This window comes from Macaca mulatta, chromosome 6, assembly GCF_049350105.2.
Source record: "Macaca mulatta isolate MMU2019108-1 chromosome 6, T2T-MMU8v2.0, whole genome shotgun sequence".
NCBI classification, from domain to species: domain Eukaryota; kingdom Metazoa; phylum Chordata; class Mammalia; order Primates; family Cercopithecidae; genus Macaca; species Macaca mulatta.
In genome coordinates, this window is record NC_133411.1 from 58,084,639 (window position 1) to 58,105,637 (window position 20,999).

A 20,999-nucleotide genomic window follows, 5' to 3' on the forward strand; every position below is an offset into this window, starting at 1 on the left:
ATTGGAATAGTTTCAGAAGGAATGGTACCAGCTCCTCCTTGTACCTCTGGTAGAATTCGGCTGTGAATCCATCTGATCCTGGACTCTTTTTGGTTGGTAGGCTATTAATTATTGCCTCAATTTCAGAGCCTGCTATTGGTCTCTTCAGGGATTCAACTTCTTCCTGGTTTAGTCTTGGGAGAGTGTAAGTGTCCAGGAAATTATTCATTCCTTCTAGATTTTCTAGTTTATTTGCGTAGAGGTGTTTATAGTATTCTCTGATGGTTGTTTGTATTTCTGTGGGGTCGGTGGTGATATCCCCTTTATCATTTTTTATTGCATCTATTTGATTCTTCTCTCTTTTCTTCTTTATTAGTCTTGCTAGCAGTCCATCAATTTTGTTGATCTTTTCAAAAAACCAACTCCTGGATTCACTGATTTTTTGGAGGGTCTTTTGTGTCTCTATCTCCTTCAGTTCTGCTCTGATCTTAGTTGTTTCTTGCCTTCTGCTAGCTTTTGAATTTGTTTGCTCTTGCTTTTCTAGTTCTTTTAATTGTGATGTTAGAGTGTCAATTTTAGATCTTTCCAGCTTTCTCTTGTGGGCATTTAGTGCTATAAATTTCCCTCTACACACTGCTTTAACTGTGTCCCAGAGATTCTGGTATGTTGTATCTTTGTTCTCATTGGTTTCAAAAAACATCTTTATTTTTTTTATTTATTTATTTATTTTGTATTATTATACTTTAAGTTCTAGGGTACATGTGCATAATGTGCAGGTTTGTTACATATGTATACTTGTGCCATGTTGGTGTGCTGCACCCATCAACTCATCAGCACCCATCAACTCATCATTTACATCAGGTATAACTCTCAAGGCAATCCCTCCCCCCTCCCCCCTCCCCATGATAGGCCCCAGTCCAAAAAACATCTTTATTTCTGCCTTTATTTCATTATGTACCCAGTAGTCATTCAGGAGCAGGTTGTTCAGTTTCCATGTAGTTGAGCACTTTTGATTGAGTGTCTTAGTCCTGAGTTCTAGTTTGGTTGTTCTGTGGTCTGAGAGACAGTTAGTTATAATATCTGTTCTTGTACATTTGCTGAGGAGTCCTTTACTTCCAATTATGTGGTCAATTTTGGAATAAGTGCAATGTGGTGCTGAGAAGAATGTATATTCTATTGATTTGGGGTGGAGAGTTCTGTAGATGTCTATTAGTTCTGCTTGCTGCAGAGCTGAGTTCAATTCCTGGATATCCTTGTTAACTTTCTGTCTCATTGATCTGTCTAATGTTGACAGTGGGGTGTTAAAGTCTCCCATTATTATTGTATGGTAGTCTAAGTCTCTTTGTAAGTCTCTAAGGACTTGCTTTTTGAATCTGGGTGCTCCTGTATTGGGTGCATATATATGTAGGGTAGTTAGTTCTTCCCGTTGAATTGATCCCTTTACCATTATGTAATGGCCTTCTTTGTCCCTTTTCATCTTTGATGGTTTAAAGCCTGTTTTATCAGAGACTAGTATTGCAATCCCTGCTTTTTTTTGTTGTTGTTGTTCTCCATTTGCTCGGTAGATCTTCCTCCATCCCTTTATTTTGAGCCTATATGTGTCTCTGCATGTGAGATGGGTCTCCTGAATACAGCAAACTGATGGGTCTTGACTTTTTATCCAATTTGCCAGTCTGTGTCTTTTAATTGGACCATTTAGTCCATTTACATTTACCTTTAAGGTTAATATTGTTATGTGTTTTGGTTTGCACTAGGATGCAAAAGAAAAATCCCTGCACTTTCTGTCTGTCTTTGTGGCAGCCCAGATTGAATTGGGGAATATATCTATAGCCTAGAAATGTAGGCTATGTTAATGGTAATGTAATTTTTGCAATGTAATGTTTGAAAAATATTAATGTAGTTTTTGTTTTTACAGTAACAAATTTGGCAATTACTGACAAAAACAAGCAATGGGCTCTACATTCTGTTCCATTTTTCTAGATACTAGACCTTTGTCAGATGCATAATTTACAAAAATTTTCTCCCAGTCTGTAGGTTTTCTGTTTATTCTGTTGATAGTTTATTTTGCAGTGCAGGAGATATTTACTTTAATTAGGTCTCATTTGTCAGTTTTTGTTTTTGTTGCAATTGCTTTTGGTGCCTTCTTCATGAAATCTTTGCCAGTGCGTATGTCCTGAATGTTATTGCCCAGGTTGTTTTCCAAGGTTTTTATAGATTTGGTTTTTACATTTAAGTGTTTTCTCCATCTTGAGTTAATTTTTCTATACGGTATAAAGAAGGGGTCCAGTTTTAATTTTCTGCATGTGGCTAGCCAGTTCTTGAACAAGGAATCCTTTCCACATTGCTTGTTTTCATCAGGTTTGTCAAAGATCAGATAGTTGTAGGTGTGCAGTTTTATTTCTGAGTTCACTGTTCTGTTCCATTAGTCTATTTGCCTGTTCTTATACCAGTACCATGCTATTTTGGTTACTGTATCCCTGTAGTATAAAGTCAGGTAGGGTGATGGCTCCTGCTTTGTTTTTGCTTTTTTTGTTTGTTTGTTTGTTTTGCTATTTTTGCTTAGAATTGCCTTAGATATTCAGGCTCTTGTTTGGTTCCATATGAATTTTAAAATAGTTTTCTCTAATTCTGTGAAGGATGTTGATGGTAGTTTAAGGGGAATAGATTCTTTACGATATTGATTCTTCCTATCCATGAACATGGAATGTTTTTCCATTTGTTCATGTCATCTCAGATTTATTTGAGCAGTGGTTTGTGATTCTCCTTGTATAAATCTTTCACCTGCCTTATTAGCTGTATTCCTTGGTATTTTATTCTTTTTGTGGCAATTGTGAATGGAATATCATTCATGATTTGACTCTTGCCTTCACTGTTTTTGGTGTTTAGGAATGCTAGTGATTTTTCCACATCGATTTTGGATCTTGTGACTTTGCTGAAGTTGTTTATCAGCTTAAGAAGCTTTTGGGCTGAGATAATGGAGTTTTCTAGATATAGGATCATGTCATCCACAATGAGAAATAGTTTGACTTCCTCTCTTCCTATTTGAGTACACTTTATTTCTTTCTCTTGCCTAATTGCCCTGGCCAGAAATTCCAATGCTATGTTGAATAGGAGTGATGACAGAGGGCATCCTTGTTTTATGCCAGTTTTCAAGGGAAATGCATACAGCTTTTGCCAATTCAGTATGATCCTGGCTGTAGATTTGTCATAGATGGCTCTCATTATTTTGAGGTTTGTTCCTTCAATAGCTAGTTTATTGGGGGGTTTTTTACGTGAAGGAATGTTGAGTTTTATCAAAAATCTTTTCTGCATCTATTGCGATAATCATGTGGTTGTTTGTCTTTAGTTCTGTTTATGTGATTAATCACACTTATTGATTTGCATATGTTGAACCAACCTAGAATCCCAGGGCCTACTTGACTGTGGTGGATAAGCTTTTTGATGTGCTGCTGGATTTGGTTTTCAAGTATTTTGTTGAGGATTTTTGCATCAATGTATATCAAGAATATTGGCCTGAAGTTTTCTTTTTTGTTGTATCTCTGCCAGATTTTGATATCAGGATGATGCTGGCCTCATAGAATGAATTAAGGAGGAGTCCCTGCATTTCAATTTTTTGGAATAGTTTCAGGAGGCCCATTGCTTGTTTTTGTCAGTTTTGTCGAAGATCAGATGGTCATAGGTGTGCTGCCTTTTTCCTGGGCTCTACATTCTGTTCCAATTTTCTATGTGACTGTTTTTATACCAGTACCATGCTGAAGGAGTTTTCTGGCTGAAACTATGGGGTTTTCTAGATTTAAAATCATGTCATCTACAAAGAGATATATTTAGAGTTTCTCACTTTCCATTTGGATGCCCTTTATTTCTTTCTCTTGCCAGACTGATCTGGCCAGAACTTTCAATGATATGTTGAATAGGAGTGGTAAGAGAGAGCATTCTTGTCTTGTGCCAATATTCAAAAGGAATGCTTCCAGGTTTTGACCATTCAGTATGATGTTGGTTGTGGATTTGTCATAGATGGCTCTTACTATTTGAAGTACATTTCTTCCATACTTAGTTTATTGAGTTTTTAACATGAAGGGGTGTTGAATTTTATTAAAAGCTTCTTTTGCCTCTATTGAGATGAGCATGTGGCTTTTGTCTTTAGTTTTGTTTATGTGGTTAATCACATTTATTGATTTGCATATATTGAACTAACCTTTCATCCCAGGGATGAAGTCTATTTGAGCATGATGAAATAGCTTTTCGTGTGCTGCTGGATTTGGTTTGCAAGTGCTTTGGTTTTTTGAGGACTTTTACATAGATACTCATCAAGGATATTTTTGGCCTGAAGTTTTCTTTTTTTGTTGTGTCTTTGCCTGGTTTGGGTGTCAGGATGATGCTTCATAGGATAAGTTGGGAGGAGTCCTTCTTCCTTAATTTTTGAAATAGTTTCAGTAGGAATGGTACCAGTTCTTTTCACATCTGGTAGAATTCAGCCATGAATTCATCTGGTGCTGGGATTTTTTGGTTGGTAGGCTATTTATTACTGATCCAATTTTGTTCCTTGTTATTGGTCTGTTCGGGAATACTGTCTATTTCTGGTCCTGTCTTAGGAAGATGCATGTGTCCAGGAATTTATTCTTTTCCAGGTTTTCTAGTTTGTGTACGTAGTGGTGTTTTTAGTAGTTTCTGATATCTATTTTTCTTTCTGTGAGGTCAGTGGCAACATCCCCATCATCATTTCTTTCTTTTTTTTTTAATCAAACAGAGAATTTCAGTTTAATGTGTTATGATTTATTTTTATTTTTGAACAAAGTGGGCATTTTTAATGGTAACAAATGAACCACTACTGTGAAGAAAAATAAAACTACAAAATTTAACAGTTGTGTTATGCCGGTCAGTCAAATTTTGGGTGCCTATGCACAAACCATTCTTCACAGCACTGCACTACCTATCATGGCAGCAATTATGCAAGGCTCAAAAGGGACTCACATCAAATTATCATCGCAGTGTTAGTGGAGCTCACTCTTGGCATATATTAAACTTATTTCGTTACACCACGGTAATATTTGAAAGAAGCACAGTCACCTTATTTTCTAATCATTGTTTTCTTCATAAGCACAAAGCTAAAGCCCATAGTAGGTGGTGAAAGCTGAGAACATCTTCTAAACATTGATTCAAAATGACAGGATATAATCTTTTCCTTGATGAAATTTCTGTATTTTTTTTCATTTTTTTTTTTTATTATTATACTTTAAGTTCTAGGGTACATGTGCATAATGTGCAGGTTTGTTACATATGTATACTTGTGCCATGTTGGCGTGCTGCACCCATCAACTCGTCAGCACCCATCAACTCGTCATTTACATCAGGTATAACTCCCAATGCAATCCCTCCCCTCTCCCCCCTCCCCATGATAGGCCCCAGTGTATGATGTTCCCCTTCCCAAGTACAAGTGATCTCATTGTTCAGTTCCCACCTATGAGTGAGAACATGCGGTGTTGGTTTTCTGTTCTTGCGATAGTTTACTGAGAATGATGGTTTCCAGCTGCACCCATGTCCCTACAAAGGACACAAACTCATCCTTTTTTATGGCTGCATAATATTCCATGGTATATATGTGCCACATTTTCTTAATCCACTCTGTCACTGATGGACATTTGGGTTGATTCCAAGTCTTTCCTATTGTGAATAGTGCCGCAATAAACATACGTGTGCATGTGTCTTTACAGCAGCATGGTTTATAATCCTTTGGGTATATACCGAGTAATGGCATGGATGAGTCATATGGTACTTCTAGTTCTAGATCCTTGAAGAATCGCCATACTCTTTTCCATAATGGTTGAACTAGTTTACAATCCCACCAACAGTGTAAAAGTGTTCCTATTTCTCCACATCCTCTCCAGCACCTGTTGTTTCCTGACTTTTTAATGATTGCCATTCTAACTGGTGTGAGATGGTATCTCATTGTGGTTTTCATTTGCATTTCTATGATGGCTAGTGATGATGAGCATTTTTTCGTGTGTCTGTTGGCTGTATGAATGTGTTCTTTTGAGAACTGTCTGTTCATATACTTTGCCCACTTTTTGATGGGGTTGTTTGTTTTTTTCTTGTAAACTCGGTTGAGTTCTTTGTAAGTTCTGGATATTAGCCCTTTGTCAGATGAGTAGATTGCAAAAATTTTCTCCCATTCTTTAGGTTGCCTGTTCACTCTGATAGTAGTTTCTTTTGCTGCGCAGAAGCTCTTTAGTTTAATTAGATCCCATTTGTCAATGTTGGCTTTTGTTGCTATTGCTTTTGGTGTTTTAGACATGAAGTCCTTGCCCATGCCTATGTCCTGAATAGTATAACCTAGGTTTTCTTCTAGGGTTTTTATGGTATTAGGTCTAACATTTAAGTGTCTAATCCATCTCGAATTAATTTTCGTATAAGGTGTAAGGAAAGGATCCAGTTTCAGCTTTCTACTTATGGCTAGCCAATTTTCCCAGCACCATTTATTTAATAGGGAATCCTTTCCCCATTTCTTGTTTTTCTGAGGTTTGTCAAAGATCAGATGGCAGTAGATGTGTGGTATTATTTCTGAGGACTGTGTTCTGTTCCATTGGTCTATATGTCTGTTTTGGTACCACTACCATGCTGTTTTGGTTACTGTAGCCTTGTAGTATAGTTTGAAGTCAGGTAGCGTGACGCCTCCAGCTTTGTTCTTCTGACTTAGGATTGTCTTGGCAATGCGGGCTCTTTTTTGGTTCCATATGAACTTTAAAGTAGTTTTTTTCCAATTCAGTGAAGAAACTCATTGGTAGCTTGATGGGGATGGCATTAAATCTATAAATTACCTTGGGCAGTAAGGCCATTTTCACGATATTGATTCTTCCTATCCATGAGCATGGTATGTTCTTCCATTTGTTTGTGTCCTCTTTGATTTCACTGAGCAGTGGTTTGTAGTTCTCCTTGAAGAGGTCCTTTACATCCCTTGTCAGTTGGATTCCTAGGTATTTTATTCTCTTTGAAGCAATTGTGAATGGAAGTTCATTCATGATTTGGCTTTCTGTTTGTCTGTTACTGGTGTATAAGAATGCTTGTGATTTTTGCACATTAATTTTGTATCCTGAGACTTTGCTGAAGTTGCTTATCAGCTTAAGGAGATTTTGGGCTGAGATGATGGGGATTTCTAAATATACAATCATGTCATCTGCAAACAGGGACAATTTGACTTCTTCTTTTCCTAACTGAATATCCTTGATTTCTTTCTCTTGCCTGATTGCCCTAGTCAGAACTTCCAACACTATGTTGAATAGGAATGGTGAGAGAGGGCATCCCTGTCTTGTGCCAGTTTTCAAAGGGAATGCTTCCAGTTTTTGCCCATTCAGTATGATATTGGCTGTGGGTTTGTCATAAGTAGCTCTTATTATTTTGAGATACGTTCCATCAATACCGAGTTTATTGAGAGTTTTTAGCACCATGAGCCGTTGAATTTTGTCAAAGGCCCTTTCTGCATCTATGGAGATAATCATGTGGTTTTTGTCTTTGGTTCTGTTTATATGCTGGATTACATTTATTGATTTGCATATGTGGAACCAGCCTTGCATCCCAGGGATGAAGCCCATTTGATCATGCTGGATAAGCTTTTTGATGTGCTGCTGGATCTGGTTTGCCAGTATTTTACTGAGTATTTTTGCATCGATGTTCATCAGGGATATTGGTCTAAAATTCTCTTTTTTTGTTGTGTCTCTGCTAGGCTTTGCTATCAGGATGATGTTGGCCTCATAAAATGAGTTAGGGAGGATTCCCTCTTTTTCTATTGATTGGAATAGTTCAGAAAGAATGGTACCAGCTCCTTTTTGTACCTCTGGTAGAATTCGGCTGTGAATCCATCTGGTCCTGGACTCTTTTTCATTGGTAGGCTATTAATTATTGCCTCAATTTCAGAGCCTGCTATTGGTCTATTCAGGAATTCCGCTTCTTCCTGGTTTAGTCTTGGGAGAGTGTAAGTGTCCAGGGAATTATCCATTTTCTAGATTTTCTAGTTTATTTGCGTAGAGGTGTTTATAGTATTCTCTGATGGTTGTTTGTATTTCTGTGGGGTCGGTGGTGATATCGCCTTTATCATTTTTTATTGCATCTATTTGATTCTTCTCTCTTTTCTTCTTTTTTAGTCTTGCTAGCAGTCTATCAATTTTTTTGATATTTTCAAAAAACCAATTCCTGGATTCAGTGATTTTTTGGAGAGTTTTTTATGTCTCTATCTCCTTCAGTTCTGCTCTGATCTTAGGTATTTCTTGCCTTCTGCTAGCTTTTGAATGTGTTTTCTCTTGCTTCTCTAGTTCTCCTTTAATTGTGATGTTAGAGTGTCAATTTTAGATCTTTCCTGCTTTTTCTTGTGGTCATTTAGTGCTATAAATTTCCCTCTACACACTGCTTTAAATGTGTTCCAGAGATTCTGGTGTGTTATATCTTTGTTCTCATTGGTTTCAAAGAACATCTTTATTTCTGCCTTCATTTTGTTATGTACCCAGTAGTCATTCAGGAGCAGGTTATTCAGTTTCCATGTAGTTGAGCACTTTTGATTGAGTTTCTTAGTCTTGAATTCTAGTTTGATTGCACTGTATTCTGAGAGACAGTTTGTTATAGTTTCTGTTCTTGTACATTTGCTGAGGAGTCCTTTACTTCCCATTATGTGGTCTATTTTGGAATAAGTGTGATGTATTGCTGAGTAGAATGTATATTCTGTTAACTTGGGGTGGAGAGTTCTGTAGATGTCTATTAGGTCTGCTTGCTGCAGAGCTGAGTTCAATTCCTGGATATCCTTGTTAACTTTCTGTCTCATTGATCTGTCTAATGTTGACAGTGGGGTGTTAAAGTCTCCCATTATTATTGTGTGGGAGTCTAAGTCTCTTTATAAGTCTCTAAGGACTTGCTTTTTGAATCTGGGTGCTCCTGTATTGGGTGCATATATATTTAGGGTAGTTAGCTCTTCCTGTTGAATTGATCCCTTTACCATTATGTAATGGCCTTCTTTGTCTCTTTTGATCTTTGATGGTTTAAAGCCTGTTTTATCAGAGACTAGGATTGCAATCCCTGCTTTTTTTTGTTCTCCATTTGCTTGGTAGATCTTCCTCGATCCCTTTCTTTTGAGCCTATGTATGTCTCTGCATGTGAGATGGGTCTCCTGAATACAGCAAAGTGATGGGTCTTGACTCTATCCAGTTTGCCAGTCTGTGTCTTTTAATTGGAGCATTTAGGCCATTTACATTTAAGATTAATTTTCTTATGTGTGAACTTGATCCTGCCATTATGATATTAACTGGTTAGTTTGCTCGTTAGTTGATGCAGTTTCTTCTTAGCCTCGATGGTCTTTACATTTTGGCATGTTTTTGCAATGGCTGGTACCGGTTGTTCCTTTCCATGTTTAGTGCTTCCTTCAGGATCTCTCGTAAGGCAGGCCTGGTGGTGACAAAATCTCTAAGCATTTGCTTTACTTCTCCTTCACTTATGAAACTTAGTTTGGCTGGATATGAAATTCTGGGTTGAAAATTCTTTTCTTTAAGAATGTTGAATATTGGCCCCCACTCTCTTCTGGCTTGTAAAGTTTCTGCCGAGAGATCTGCTGTTAGTCTGATGGGCTTCCCTTTGTGGGTAACCCGACCTTTCTCTCTGGCTGCCCTTAAGATTTTTTCCTTCATTTCAACTTTGGTGAATCTGGCATTTATGTGTCTTGAGTTGCTCTTCTCAAGGAGTATCTTTGTGACATTCTCTGTATTTCCTGAATTTGAATGTTGGCCTGCCCTACTAGGTTGGGGAAATTCTCCTGGATGATATCCTGAAGAGTGTTTTCCAACTTGGTTCCATTTCCCCCTCACTTTCAGGCACCCCAATCAGACGTAGATTTGATGTTTTTACATAATCCAATACTTCTTGCAGGCTTTGTTCATTTCTTTTTCTTCTTTTTTCTTTAGGTTTCTCTTCTCACTTCATTTCATTCATTTGATCCTCAATCACTGATACTCTTTCTTCCAGTCGATCGAGTCGGTTACTGAAGCTTGTGCATTTGTCACATATTTCTCGTGTCATGGTTTTCATCCCTGTCAATTCGTTTATGGCCTTCTCTGCATTAATTATTCTAGTTATCAATTCTTCCACTCTTTTTTCAAGATTTTTAGTTTCTTTGCGCTGGGTACGTAATTCCTCCTTTAGCGCTGAGAAGTTTGATGGACTGAAGCCTTCTTCTCTCATCTCGTCAAAGTCATTCTCCATCCAGTTTTAATCCATTGTTGGCGATGAGCTGCATTCCTTTGCAGGGGGCGATGTGCTTTTATTTTTTGAATTTCCATCTTTTCTGCCCTGCTTTTTCCCCATCTTTGTGGTTTTATCTGCCTCTGGTCTTTGATGATGGTGACGTACTGATGGGGTTTTGGTGTGGGTGTCCTTCCTGTTTGTTAGTTTTCCTTCTAACAGTCAGGACCCTCAGCTGTAGGTCTGTTGGAGATTGCTTGAGGTCCACTCCAGACCCTGTTTGCCTGGGTATCAGCAGCAGAGGCTGCAGAAGATAGAATATTGCTGAACAGCAAGTGTACCTGTCTTTTTCTTGCTTTGGAAGCTTCCTCTCAGTGGTGTACTCCACTGTGTGAGGTGTAGGGTGTTGGTCTGCCCCTAGTGGGGGATGTCTCCCAGTTAGGCTACTCGGGGGTCAGGGACCCACTTGAGCAGGCAGTCTGTCTTTCTCAGATCTCAACCTCCGTGTTGGGAGATCCACTGCTCTCTTCAAAGCTGTCAGACAGAGTCGTTTGCATCTGCAGAGGTTTCTGCTGCTTTTTGTTGTTGTTGTTGTTGTTGTTTAGCTGTGCCCTGTCCCCAGAGGTGGAGTCTACACAGACAGGCAGGACTCCTTGAGCTGCTGTGGGCTCCACCCAGTTCGAGCTTCCCAGCCACTTTTTTTATCTACTTAAGCCTCAGCAATGGCGGGCGCCCCTCCCCCAGCCTCGCTGCTGCCTTGCTGGTAGATCACAGACTGCTGTGCTAGCAATGAGGGAGGCTCCGTGGGCGTGGGACCCTCCCGGCCAGGTGTGGGATACAATCTCCTGGTGTGCCCGTTTGCTAAGATCCTTGGTAGAGTGCAGTATTGGGGTGGGAGTTACCCAATTTTCCAGGTGTTGTGTGTCTCAGTTCCCCTGGCTAGGAAAAGGGATTCCCTTCCCCCTTATGCTTCCCAGGTGAGGCATGCCTCGCCCTGCTTCAGCTCTGGCTGGTTGGGCTGCAGGAGCTGACCAGCACCGACTGTCCTGCGCTCCCTAGTGAGATGAACCCAGTACCTCAGTTGAAAATGCAGAAATCACCTGTCTTCTGTGTTGCTCGTGCTGGGAGTTGGAGACTGGAGCTGTTCCTATTCGGCCATCCCCATCATCATTTCTAATTGTATTTATTTGGATCTTCTCTCTTTCCTTCTTTATCAATCTAGCTAGTAGCCACTCTATCTTATAACTTTTTCAAAAAACCAACTCCAGCATTCATTGATTTCTTCAATGTTTTTTCATGTCTCTATTTCCTTCAATTCAGCTCTGATTTTGGTTATTTCTTGTTTTCTGCTGGATTTGTGGTTGATTTGTTTTTGCTTCTTTAGTTCTTTCAGTTGTGATGTTAGATTATTAATTTAAGGTTTTTCTGCCTTTTTGATGTGGACACTTAGTGCTATGAAATTCCATTTTAACACTGCCTTAGCTGTGTCCCAGAGATACTGGTATGTTGAATCTTTGTTCTCATTTGTTTTGAAGAACTTCTTGATTTCTGCTTTAATTTAATTATTTACCCAAAAGTGATTCAGGATCATGTTGTTTAATTTCTATGTAATTGCATGGTTTTGAGCTATTTGCTTAGTCTTAACTTCTATCTTTATTGCACTGTCGGTCTGAGAGTGTGTTTGGGATGGTTTTGGTTTTGCAGAGGATTGTTTTATGTCCAATTATGTGGTCAGTTTTAGAGTATGATCCATTTGGTGATGAAAAGAATGTATATTCTATTGTTTGGGGTAGAAAGTTCTGTAGAGGTCTATCAGGTGCATTTGGTCCAATGTTGAGTTCAGGTCCTGAATATCTTTGTTAATTTTCTTCCTGAATGATCTAGCTAATATCCTCAGTGGAGTTGTGAAGTCTCCCACTATTATTATTGGGAATCTACACCTCTTTGTAGGTCTCTAAGAACTTGCCTTATGAATCTAGTTGCTCCTGTGTTGGGTGCATATATATTTAGGTCTTCTTGTTGAATTGAATTATTTACTATTATGTAATGTACTTCTTTGTCTTTTTTTTTTTTTTTGAGCTATTTACATTTTTAATGTAATTTTAAAATCCTGGATCCCAAAAAGTCTTGGCTTGAAATTGCTTTTCTTTATAACAAACAATTTTATTTCCCACCTTAAATTCTATATTTTCTTCATCTAAATTGATACTACAATCCATTCCAGTTTTGACATTTTTTTAGTGTTTCAGTGAGGTTAATGATCCCCTCCAGATTACATGTCCATTACAGGTTAATTTAATTTTTTTTTTCTAACTGTCCCTTTTGGACTCTGCAGCAATTCACAGGAACTTTTTTCTTCCCTTCTGTTATAAAGAAGGTAGCTAATATAGACCTTTCACCTACTGGGTGCTCTTCCACAGCACAGAGTAATCTGCTGCTCACTTCCTCTTGCAGATCTCCAACGAGACGGTAAATTATTTTGTGAAGTGTAATTTTTACTCCTTTTTTGCAGTTAACTGTTGGATAGCATTGCCTGTATTCACATTAAAGTCATATATAACACCATCAAATCTTTCAGCAAGGTTGACATCATTTGCCCTTATATCACCCACTCCAAAATGTTCTAATTCTAGTTCACACTCGTGTGATGCATCATAGGTATCTATAATGTTCAAAATAGCCTCAGCAGATCATCAACATCACTTTTAATAATCATAGGAAGTACATTTGAATGTCTTTCCATTTTCTCTTTTGGCTTTAAGGATGTTTGTTCTTTTCTTTCTAAATACTTTAGAAATGATCTTTCCTTCCACTGCACATTGCCATACTTCTCACGGGCTTTTTGATGTGCTTCTTGGTGTTCCTTTGACTTTTCTTCTATTATTTTCAGATCCTCTTGACTTTTCTCCTGTTCTCGTTCATACTTCCGCCAGTCAAGGAGGATTCAGATTCTACTTCAAGAATTTCATCTCCAGCAGAAGGAAGGTCTCTCCAGCCTATAATTCCCACTGCCATGCTGAGATATGGCTCATCGATTGTTTTTCCATTTTAATCAAACATTAAGTGTACCTTTGTCCAACTTTTCCCGGCAACCAGAACAGAGTCTTCTCTTAAAGTTTCTCTTTGAATTATAGCTATAGTAAAAGGACCTCTTCCTTTGTGACTCTATTACTGTTCCTTCCACTGGACCAGTGAGTTCTGCTTTCAATTCTAACATTTCCACAGTTGTTCTTCTCTCACAGCCATCAGATTATCACCTGTAACTGCAGAGACAGGCAGTGTTTGAACATAACCTCCATAATCTTCACACAGCACATCATAAGCCAGCAGCTCTTTTTTCACTTTCTCAGGGTCAGCCTCAGGTTTGTCACATTTATTTATGGCAAGGACAATAGGAACTTGAGCATCTTTGGCATGCTGAATAGATTCTATACCCCATTATCTTCAGCTACAACCAATATGACAATGTAAGTGACATGAGCCCCTCTGCTCTCATTGCTGAGAAAGTAGCAAGTCCTAGAGTATCAAGAAAAGTTATCTTTTCCCCAGAAGGCGGACACACAACAAAGGCACCAATGTGCTGAGTGGTGCCTCCAGCTTCCATTGCTGCCATTTCAATTTTCCCTTTTTTTTTTTTTCTTTTCTTTTCTTTCTTTCTTTCTTTCTTTTTTTTTTTTTTTTTTTTTTTTAACTCATGGTTTGGCTGTTTGTCTGTTATTGGTGTATAAGAATGCTTGTGATTTTTTTTTTCTTTTTTTTTGAGACGGAGTCTTGCTCTGTGGCCCAGGCTGGAGTGCAGTGGCTGGATCTCAGCTCACTGCAAGCTCCACCTCCCAGGTTTACGCCATTCTCCTGCCTCAGCCTCCCAAGTAGGTGGGACCACAGAAGCCTGTCACCACGCCCAGCTAGTTTTTTGTATTTTTTTAGTAGAGACAGGATTTCACCGTGTTAGCCAGCATGGTCTCGATCTCCTGACCTCATGATCCGCCCATCTCGGCCTCCCAAAGTGCTGGGATTACAGGCTTGAGCCACTGCGCCCGGCCATGCTTGTGATTATTGTACATTGATTTTTTATCTTGAGACTTTGCTGAAGTTGCTTATCAGCTTAAGGAGATTTGGGGCTGAGACGATGGGGTTTTCTAAATATACAATCATGTCATCTGCAAACAGGGACAATTTGTCTTCCTCTTTTCCTAATTGAATATACTTTATTTGTTTCTCTTGCCCGATTGCCCTGGCCAGAACTTCCAACACTATGTTGAATAGGAGTGGTGAGAGAGGGCATCCCTGTCTTGTGCCAGTTTTCAAAAGGAATGCTTCCAGTTTTTGCCCATTCTCCATGATACTGGCTGTGGGTCATCATAAATAGTTCTTTTTATTTTGAGAGATACCTTCCATCAATATGTAGTTTATTGAGAGTTTTTAGTATGAAGGGCTGTTGAATTTTATTGAAGGCCTTTTCTCCATCTACTGAGATAATCATGTGGTTTTTGTCTTTGGTTCTATTTATGTGATGGATTACGCTTATTGATTTGTGTATATTGAACCAGACTTGCATCCCAGGGATGAAGTCAGCTTGATCTTGGTGGATAAGCTTTTTGATGTGCTGCTGGATTTGGTTTGCCAGTATTTTACTGAGGATTTTTGCATTGACGTTCATCAGGGATATTGGTCTAAAATTCTTTTGTTGTTGTTGTTGTGTCTCTGTCAGACTTTGGTATCAGGATGATGCTGGCCTCATAAAATGAGTTAGGGAGGATTCCCTCTTTTTCTATTGATTAGAATCGTTTCAGAAGGAATGGTACCAGCTCCTCTTTGTATCTTCGGTAGAATTCGGCTGTGAATCCATCTGGTCCTGGACTTTTTTTGGTTGGTAGGCTAGTAATTATTGCCTCAATTTCAGAGCCTGTTATTGGTCTCTTCAGAGGTTCAAATTCTCCCTGGTTTAATCTTGGGAGGCTGTATGTGTCCAGGAATTTATCCATTTCTTCTACATTCTCTAGTTTATTTGCATAGAGTTGTGTATAGTATTCTCTGATGGTAGTTTGTATTTCTGTGGAATCGGTAGTGATATCCCCCTTATCATATTTTATTGCATCTATTTGATTCTTCTCTCTTTTCTTCTTTATTAGTCTTGCTAGCAGTCTAGCAATTTTGTTGATCTTTTCAAAAACCAGCTCCTGGATTCATTGATTTTTTGAAGCTTACATATAGCTATTTTATTAGAATAAGTTACTGGTTCCTTGTTTTGTTTATTTGAGGAGAACATGGTTTCCTGTTTGCTATTGTTTCTTGTGGATGTATGTCTGTGTCTTTGCATTGAAGTATTGGTTATGCATTCCAAACTTCCTTGTCTGGCTTGTTTAGTTTTACTGGATGTATTTGCTTAGAGGTTCTTTATTGTCAAGTCATTGCTTCCTTTTCAGTTCTAGACGGCACCTTAATCTCAGGTTCACCTCAGCTCTAATACACAATCCGAGTTCTGCCCTTTGCTAATGGGAGAGGTCCAAAAGGGGATGTACCAGCAATGTAGGAACGCTAGTTAGGGGATCATGCCCAGGGAGCATGTGGGACAAACTTCCTACAGTGTTGTGCTGCTGAATAGCCACTCTGATTTGGCATCTCCTTTGGCCCTGAGTCACACAGCAGAGTTTCCAGGGCTGGGGATGGTAGACATTACTAAGCTCCTTTTGAAATGTCTGCCCACCAATACTTCACCAGGGTTTGAATCATTTTATCAACTCCATGGTAAGTAAAAGAATGAAAAGCTCAGAAGAATGGCAACTTTAGGGACTCAGAAAGTACTATACAGCTATCTGGGTGCCCCAGAACCCCTCAAGGATTTCACATTCTGTATTAATCCAATCTTGTTTTTTTTTTTTTTTCCCCATTTCTAAGGCATATTTTTACCATTCTTGTAAGTTCCGAATTTTTTTTTTATGTCCTTTGGATGGATTTCACTCAAGGTGCATAGTTTATTAGTTGAGACACTTTTGAAGTTTTTTTGTTTTTTGTTTGTTTGTTTTTTTGGTGGCAGCTTTAGCATGAAAATCAGCCATGTAATTTCCCTGATATTCAGGGTCTCTTTTATAAGTAGAAGTTTTAATTTTTATGATAGCTACTTATGAAGGCAGCAATAATGCAGAGATTAACAACCTGAGACCCATTTTTATAAGCATATCATTTGACGTTAAGGATCCCCTCTGTTTCTACAACACACTAAAATCACCGACTACTGAAAAAGTATACCTGGCATCAGTCTAGATATTTTCAGTCTTATCTTTTGCTGTTTTACAATCTCAAGTGAGGGCAAATAATTCTGCAGATTAGGCTGAATTAAATTGGGGAGATCTCCTTTTTATCATAGTTCATGTTGGATTGTAACAGCATGACCAGCTTAGTATTTTCCTTCAAAATTTTTGGCATAGGAAACATCGGCATAGAGCACGAGCTCTGGATTGGTGAATAGAATTTCTTGTAAATCCAATCTCAGAGTCAAATTTTGGGAAATCAGTTTAACACAATTATAAGTCTCTCTTTTGTTGGGTAAAGGTAAGATGGTAGCAGAGTTTAAAGAAAGAATTGCAGCAAAGAATATGCAGATTTGAAGGTGATAGGAGCAGAATCACATAAAATGTTATCCTGCTGGCTGAGAAATGCTGGGTACATTCAGGATTTAGCAAGCTTTCTACAGCATGTGAAAGGTGTAGGCATAAGTTATTGCCTTGAACAAGTTCTGAGAAAGATTGTATAATTTGGCACCTGCAACTACTGCCTTTAAACAATTTGGATGTGCTATAACCACCAGACATAACTGTACACTATACTATTCTACGGTCCTATTTTGTCCTACAAGTTTTTGAGTGAGGACCTCTAGAGTCTGATTGTTTCATTCATGAATAAACAATGTGAATGGTTTATAAAACTTGGAGAGTCATAACACAGGAGGATTTTGCAAAACCTGTTTTAGTTCAATAAGGGCCTCCTATTATTTTGCTTTCCACAGAAAAGGGTCCTGATTGCTATTTTTAGTTAGTTCATAGAGTGGAGAGGCCAATGTTGTGACCCGGTCCATCGTGAAAGTCTGAGGAATCCTCTGAGTTGCCTTTTACTCACAGGTCTAGAATAATTTTGAAGAGTATTTATTTTTTTCTGGAGACAGAAAGATTACTTTTGCAGAGAAGTTGTGACCTAGATAATGTGCCACTTCTTGTGAGAATTGAAGCTTATCTCAAGAGGTCTTATGGCCCTTATAAGCTGGTTGTTATAATGCATATATTTGGTCAATTTGTACATCCTCTTTAGATGAAGAACAAAGAAGCAAATCACCTACATACTGAATCAAGGTAGAATGTCTGGGAAACTGCAGTGTTCAAATCTTGATATAAAATTTGTGAGAAATATGAAGGAGCGTTGATTAATCCTTAAGGTGTTGCTGTCAAAGTACGTTGTTGATTTTTCCAAGTGAAAATATACAAATACTAACACTCTTTTAGTCTACAGGAATGCTAAAATATACATACAAAGTATAAGTTTACTACTGTGAACCACTCAGTTTCAGTTCATTCCTTTGACAGCAAAGCGTTTGAATTTGTTATCACTGGGAATTTTTTTTTTTTTTTTTTTTTTTTAGACAGAGTCTCACTCTGTCACCCTGGCTGGAGTGCAGTGGCACCATCTCAGCTCACTGCAAGCTCCACCTCCCAGGTTCACTCCATTCTCCTGCCTCAGCCTCCGGAGCAGCTGGGACTGTAAACGCTCGCCACCATGCCCGACTAATTATGTTTTTGTATTTTTAGTAGAGACGTGGTTTCACCGTTAGCCAGGATGGTTTCTATCTCCTGACCTCGTGATCCACCCAACTCGGCCTCCCAAAGTGCTGGGATTACAGGCGTGAGACACAGCGCCTGCCCGGGAATCTTGATATATAATTTTATATATAGCTCTAAGGCCCTGTACAAATCTCCATCCCTCTCCAGGGATTTCTTGACAGGTAAGATAAGGTCACAAGGACTAGTACACAAAATAATTACTCCTTGATTTATTAGGTCCTCTACTCTTAGAGTGAGTCCTTGTGTTGCTTCAGGTTTCAGAGGGTATTGGGGTAACTTACAAAGCAGTTTAGGCTGAGCACAGTGGCTCATGCCTGTAATCCCAGCACTTTGGGAGGCCGAGGTGGGAAGATCACCTGAGGTCAAGAGTTTGAGACCAGCCTGGCCAACATGGTGAAACCCATCTCTACTAAAAGTACAAAAATTAGCCTGGCATGGTAGTGCACAACTGTAATTCCAGCTACCCAGGAGGCTGAGGCAGGAAAATCACAAACTCGGGAGGCAGATGTTGCAGTGAGTCGAGATCACACCACTGCACTCAAGCCTGGGTGACCGAGTGAGACTTCGTCTCATAAAAGAAAAAAAAGAAAAAGAAAAGAAAGCAATTTAAAAAGGGCCAATCACAATTTTAGTGGATTTGATGTGTTTGATCTTTCCGACATCTGTAGAGAAGAAGCCCATAGAGCATCAGGAATTTCAGAAAGATGTATATCTATACTTTTATGGAACTTAATAGTTTCCTTAGGATAGTAAATTTGGGCCACAATGTTTTATTGTCTGATAAATCTTAGATAGATCATTTCTTAGATAAATCATTTAGATAAATCAGATTATCTAAGATGATAAATTTAGATAAATCAGATTATCTAAGATGATCATCTTGGATAAATCATTTCTCTGGAGGATAATTTTATTGAGCCTCCAATTAGGAAAACAGATCTTTATCTAGGAGATTCAGAGGAGCAGTATCACATACAAGGAAGGCATGATTCTTAGAAAAAGGGTCAAGGGTGACAGCTGAAAATTCTGTTAAAGGAACCCTTTGAACTTGATTTGAAACTCCTGCCATTGAGATAACTTTTATTATCCTGAGAAAGTTCTTGATATATCATGGTGGACTCTAAAGTAGAAAGAGTCTTTCTGGTGTCACAGTACAAATTTCTTCATTTAAGTTTGGTTTCTCCTCATTGATTTAAAGGAATTATTGGAAGTAGCTTACTGGGCAATTCCTTGGAACCCTTTAAACATTAAGAGTTGTTAAAAGGATGTGGGGGTTGTTCCAATTTCCCCTTATTTAGCAATGGGCAGTCTTTTTGCCAATGCCCCTTCTACTTCCAGTAACCATAAGCATCTTTATCAATGGAGGCAAAATTGGGAATAAGATTTTTTAGAGACAGGCCAAATTCCCTGCAACTGTTGTAATTGTAGTGTCATTAGTTTGTTTACCTGATGGCTTCTTTTTCTTGTCTAATATCCCTTCAACATGCTCTGCTAGATATTGCAGTTCTGTGAGAGTTACCTCTCATTTTAGTTTAGGAACAAAATGGGCTGGTATAGCCACTTTATCATCCTGGCCTTTAAAGCCAGTATTATGTGAAAACTGTCTACACATGAGCATGATAGTCTGCAGCAGATTCATTTTTTTATAAGGTTAAATTATGGTCCAGCCTATTCTCATTGGAAGTGCTTCAGGAATAGCATCTAACAGTTGTTGGCCCATTTTTGTGTCCATCTGCATTTCCTATTTAAAAGCATGCTTAGCAGGATCCTCAGTACATCCAGATGGATTATCCCAATGGGGTTTTTCTAGACATTTTCAGTTATCTCTTGTGCATACTATCACATGGACAAATTGGTACAAATTAAAACCATGAATTATAGACCCCTTAAAAATTTTTAAATTTTAAATTCTATAAATTTGGTTGTATGTTTTTAGTATCACAAAATCTTTTATGATGGCTCAGAGTTCTGTGTAAGACCAAGGTTTAAATTCAGCTGTAACAGGTACTCCTGGCTCATTTGAGTGTCTAATTTTTTAAAGGAAGCTGGTATGAAGAGGTTTAGGTGGAAAAGCCAAGACATTAAAGGGGTTAGTAGGTTCAGAAAAATCAGTTACTGGAGGATAAAATGAAGCAGAGGGATTCACAGAAGGGTCTATAGAGTCAGGCTGAGTTTTAGCTTTTAAATTATTATTTGCACACTGATAGAGATTATTTTGGAGAGGTTATTGTGAGTCATTCTGTCTTTTAAAAGCTTCTGCATACCAGTCCAAGACTGCATTCAGTTGTCTTTGAGAGGTTCTGGGTCATTTCTTTTCAAGAGTGCTTTCAGAATGAACTATTTTGTGTAAGTTAAAGGTTGCCCAAAGCGGCCACTGCAGCCTCACATTGTCCTTTATAAAGTTCACCTTTTCACACACAAAAACACACAAGATCCTGATCCATAGCTGCTAAAAATATAGGAAGCAGGGGGTTCAGACAGATGTAGGGAAGGGATTATCGACCAGGTGGAATGTATCTTTGCCTTGGATTTCCTAAAATGAATGTATCTATAGGGAACCTTGTACTTGTACTGCTGTCCAGAAACCCAGTGGAATGGCAGGTTGTCTCCTGTTACAGACACAGGGAATAATGGGTTTTCTCCTCTTGCAGATGGAAGGATGACTTATCAAGAAGCTTTCACACAGCACAGGTGTGCACAACAAAGTTGAAGAGCTTGAAATGCAGAGAGTACATCTTGGATCTGAGAGAACCTTTGAGCTCCATGTTTAGCAAGAAAGCAGTGAGTGCCATGTGCTCTGTGGTACTGGCATCAGGTTACTCTCCTGTCTTGGAGCTTATCAGCGATCTACTTTACATCTCATATTTGATACCGAAAACTGCTAAAAATAAAATCAGATCAACTAAAACAGGAATATAGGAGTTTGTTGTGCCTACGGCATCGGGTTACTCACCTGCCTTGGAGCTTATCAAGGAT

The 20,999-nt window shown here is 38.6% G+C and overlaps 1 non-coding gene and 1 pseudogene across 1 annotated transcript; one reads left to right on the top strand and one right to left on the bottom strand.

The window, feature by feature from the left end:
• The first annotated feature begins 1,677 nt into the window (after nt 1–1,677).
• Nucleotides 1,678–1,805, top strand: LOC114679154 (small nucleolar RNA SNORA31). The gene has a single exon (XR_003730832.2). It is a non-coding gene; the product is annotated as a small nucleolar RNA SNORA31 (small nucleolar RNA).
• A 10,488-nt stretch (nt 1,806–12,293) lies between these two features.
• Nucleotides 12,294–14,222, bottom strand: LOC705041 (translation initiation factor IF-2, mitochondrial pseudogene; annotated as a pseudogene).
• Between the last annotated feature and the right edge of the window lie 6,777 nt (nt 14,223–20,999).